Here is a 4,880-nt window from a genome sequence, read left to right as displayed (position 1 = left end):
AGGTTGCTGGAAGAGCTCCAGCTCAAGGTGGATGAGCTGGCCTCTGAGCTACAGACACTGAGGCTCATCAAGGGGAGAGAGGGTGCCATTGTCAATGGGGTGCAAGTGACATCCACCCCCCCTAGACTGGCTAACTCTAAGGGTCAGGGACAAGAGGGGGCTACTGGGAGGAGGAAGAGGGGTGAGGAGCGGAGGCCTCAGCCTCTTAATCTGCAAAACAGGTTTGAGGTTCTTGCTTCCAGTCTGGAAGAGGACGAGGCAGGTGAGGTTGGTGAGGTTGGTGAGCAAACTGCACACGGTACAGTGATGCAGCAGGACATAGGCAAAGAGAAGGGGAAAAGGAACGTAGTAGTGATTGGGGATAGTGGGGTTAAGGGTATTGACACTGTCCTTTGTCACAATGACAAAGTGCACAGAAGGGTGTGTTGTCTGCCTGGTGCTCGGGTACGGGATGTCGCATCTGGGCTTCAGAGGAACCTGGAGTGGGAGGGTGAGAATCCGGTCATTGTGGTACATGTGGGTGCCGGCGACGTAAGCAAAATGCAGACTGAGGACCTGGGGAGGGAGTATGAGAAGCTGGGAATGGAATTAAAAAGTAGAACCGACAAGGTGGTCGTCTCTGGGCTACTGCCTGAACCGAGTGCAGACGGGCGTAGGGTTGACAGGATTAAGGAAGTGAATGGGTGGCTCAGGGATTGGTGTGGGAGGAATGGGTTTGAATTTATGGGGCATTGGCACCAGTATTGGGGTAGGTGGGACCTGTTCGGGCGGGATGGGGTTGGTCTGAACCGTGCTGGGACCAGAGTGCTGGCGAATCGAGTAAAGAGGACTGTAGACAGGGCTTTAAACTAATTGGGGGGTGGGAGGGTGTGAGGGTAGGTGACCTTACGAGGTCTAAAGTTAAGGAGAGTGTACATGTAAGGGAAGAGGCCGAGGATGTCCCAATAATAGAGGGAGTAGGGGGCGTGAGTATAGTTGGTGGCGTTGCGGCAAATAAGGTCCAGGTGAAGGCTGGGATGAAAGCACTTTATCTGAATGCACGAAGCATTCGGAATAAAGTGGATGAGCTGATGGCGCAGATCGACACAAATGGATACGATCTGGTGGCCATTACAGAGACGTGGCTGCAGGGTGACAGGGACTGGGAGCTGAATGTACAGGGCTATCAAGTGTTTAGGAAGGATAGGCAGGAGGGAAAAGGGGAGGGCGTAGCTCTACTGATTAAGGATAGCATCACGGTGGTAGCAAGGGATGATATTGGAGCCAAGGAGCAGAGGGTGGAATCGTTGTGGGTGGAGATTAGGAACAGCAAAGGGAGGAAGACGCTGGTGGGTGTCGTCTATAGGCCCCCGAATAATGATCTGGAGGTGGGGAGGACTGTTAACGCGCAAATAAGTGCGGCGTGCAGGAATGGGACGGCCATAGTTATGGGGGATTTCAATCTGCATATTGATTGGTCGACCCATGTTGGACGTGGGGGGCTCGAGGAAGAGTTCTTGGAATGCTGCCGGGATAGTTTCCTCGAACAGTGTGTGTTGGAGCCGACGAGGGAGAGAGCTATCTTGGATCTGGTGCTATGTAATGAAGCGGGTAGAATTAGGGACCTTGTGGTGAAGGATCCTCTTGGGGAGAGTGATCATTGTATGGTGGAGTTTCTGGTGCAGATGGAGGAGGAGAAAGTACGTTCCCAGACACGCGTCCTTTGTTTGAATAGAGGGAAATACGGTAGGATGAGAGAAGAATTGGCGAATGTGGACTGGGAGAGCGCGTTGGAGGGAGGGTCTGTTGAGGAGCAGTGGAGGATCTTTAAGGAGATCTTTCTTGGTGCTCAACGGAAATTTATTCCGATGGTCAAAAAGGATAGTAGGAGGAGAGGTAATAAGCCGTGGATAACAAAGGAGGTGAAGGAAAGTGTTAAACTAAAAGCGGAGGAATTTAGAGTAGCTAAGAGTAGTGGGCGAGAAGAGGATTGGGAGAGGTTTAAATGTCAACAAAGATTGACAAAGAAGTTGATAAGGAAGGGTAGGAGAAACTATGAAGCTGGGCTAGCGCTTAATATAAAAAAGGATAGCAAGAGTTTTTATAAATATGTAAAAAGGAAGAGGCTGGCTAGGGTGAATGTTGGTCCTTTAGAGGATGAGAAAGGGGACCTAATGGTAGGGGATGGGGATATGGCTAAGGTATTGAATAGCTTTTTTGTTTCTGTCTTCACGGAGGAGGACGTGAATAATTTGCCAGGTGTTAGCGATGGAAAGGTGGTAGGACTGGAGGGTCTTAATGACATTACTGTTACTAGAAAGGCGGTGCTCGACAGACTGGAGGGGCTGATTGTGGACAAGTCCCCAGGACCGGATGGAATGCATCCGAGGGTTCTGAAAGAAATGGCGGAGGTGATAGTGGATGCCTTGGTGGTTATTTTCCAGACGTCGCTGGATTCCGGGGAAGTGCCGGATGATTGGAAAACGGCTAATGTTACGCCGTTGTTTAAGAAGGGTGCCAGGCAAAAGGCGGGGAATTATAGGCCGGTTAGTTTAACGTCTGTGGTAGGTAAAATGTTAGAATCTGTCATTAAGGAGGAAATTGCAAAGCATCTTGAAGGGAATTGCTTGATAGAGCAGACGCAGCACGGTTTCATTAAAGGGAAGTCGTGTCTGACAAATTTACTGGAGTTCTATGAGGATGTGTCTAGGGCGGTGGATAGAGGAGAGCCGGTGGATGTGGTCTTTCTAGATTTTCAGAAGGCGTTTGACAAAGTGCCTCACAAGAGGTTATTGCAGAAGGTCAAGGGACATGGAGTTGGGGGTAGGGTGTTAGCGTGGATAGAGGATTGGTTGTCAAATAGGAGGCAGAGAGTGGGGGTCAACGGGTGCTATTCGGATTGGCGGATGGTGACTAGTGGAGTGCCCCAGGGGTCGGTGCTGGGGCCTCAGCTTTTTACCATTTATATAGATGATCTGGAGGAGGGAACCGAGTGTAGAGTGTCGAAATTTGCTGATGACACCAAGATTGGGGGAATGGCAAATTGTGCGGAGGGTGTTGAGAGTCTGCAGAAGGATCTAGATAGGCTGGGCGAATGGGCCAGGAAATGGCAAATGGAATTTAATGTTGGCAAGTGTGAGGTGGTCCACTTTGGTAGGAAAAATGGTAGGAAGGACTATTACTTACGAGGCGAAAAACTGCAGCAGGCGACGGTGCAGAGGGACCTCGGGGTCCTTGTGCATGAGTCGCAAAAACCCAGCTTGCAGGTGCAGCAGGTGGTCAGGAAGGCAAATGGGATGCTGGCCTTCATAGCGAGGGGGATTGAATATAAAAGTAGGGAGGTCTTGCTGCAACTGTATAGGGCATTGGTGAGGCTGCAGCTGGAGTACTGTGTGCAGTTTTGGGCGCCGCACCTGTGCAAAGATATTTTGGCCTTGGAGGGAGTGCAGAGGAGGTTTACTAGGCTGATACCGGAGTTGAGGGGGTTGAGCTATGAGGAGAGGCTGAATAAACTAGGCTTGTACTCGTTAGAGTTTAGAAGAATGAGAGGAGATCTCATTGAGATGTATAAGATGATGAATGGGATGGATAGGATAGAGGTGGAGAGACTCTTCCCGCTGAAAAAAGACAGTAGGACTAGGGGGCACAGCCTCAAGATAAAGGGGAGGCGGTTTAGAACGGAGTTGAGGAGGAACTTCTTCACTCAAAGGGTGGTGAATCTCTGGAATTCTCTGCCCGTTGAAGTGGTGGAGGCTGCCTCGCTAAATATTTTTAAGACGCGGGTTGATGGGTTTTTGATAAGAGAGGGGATTAAGGGTTATGGGGAGAGGGCGGGAAAGTGGAACTGAGCAGCGACAGATCAGCCATGATCTTATTGAATGGCGGGGCAGGCTCGAAGGGCCAGATGGCCTACTCCTGCTCCTATTTCTTATGTTCTTATGTTCAATTATTAGTGAATGTCCCCACTTGGAAGAATAGCTAAAGGCGGGTAGGCCTCAGAAACGCACATGAGAAACTCCAGCTGTAGTGCCATGGAACGGAGATGGCTGACCTCCAACAATTACATGTGCTCGCGAAAACAGAGGTCCTGAGGGTGTTGGCATGTGATCCCAATGAGGAAGGAACGAGTTTACAGAGGAGTGTTTTGGAGGTTTCCTCTGCAGTCCTGAGGAGGTGATGCTTTTAGCCAAGGGTTCTATCAAGAAATACATCTGGGTGAACAAGTTTGGGGCCTTGATACTGTTGTGACCACCAGGGTGATATCCAATTCCATCTTGGCGCTGGTAGCGTGAAGGTGAAATATATTGTTGACTGCTTTCCTGGGTTCCTATATGTGAAGACATGTCTTGTGACTGGCAGGCAGCTCTTCAATATCTAAGCCTGCATGCTAATGTAGATGATGACATCTGTGTTGATAAATCTATCAGGACCAAGTTGAAAGTCGTAATGTGACGTACAAGTGAAGATGTGTGGGGTAAATCCGAGGTAAATATTCTGTGAAGGATCTGGTTTTGTCACCCAGAAGTACCGTGAAACATCTGGACAGCAATTCAATGGTTGAGGAAAGAAAAAAACTCTTGACTGTGACAAACAGATTTAACCTGCCAGGATGTACAGCAGCGTTCAGTAAAGGAAAGGAATTGTATCCCCGACTTCCAGTTCTTTTGAAAGCCATTTTTCAGCCAATGTGTGTGTTATTAGGAGCTGAGCACCAATTGCTAATTCTTCCTTGTTTAAAGTCTGCTCCATCCACACTGATGAGAACCTTTCACTGGGGTCAAGACAGCACACTGATGAGAAGGACCTTCCTATTGGCTGGGAGCAGGTGATTGATAGCCGCTACAACAAATGGGGAGAGGGTGTAGATTGCAGCCCCGCCCTCTTCATTGTCCAGGCAGCGG

The sequence above is a fragment of the Carcharhinus amblyrhynchos genome, unplaced genomic scaffold, assembly GCF_965287045.1.
Source record: "Carcharhinus amblyrhynchos unplaced genomic scaffold, sCarAmb.v2.hapA scaffold_47, whole genome shotgun sequence".
Classification (NCBI taxonomy): Eukaryota; Metazoa; Chordata; class Chondrichthyes; order Carcharhiniformes; family Carcharhinidae; genus Carcharhinus; species Carcharhinus amblyrhynchos.
The sequence above is the reverse complement of the archived record's forward strand: the minus strand, read 5'-3'. Positions refer to the sequence as shown.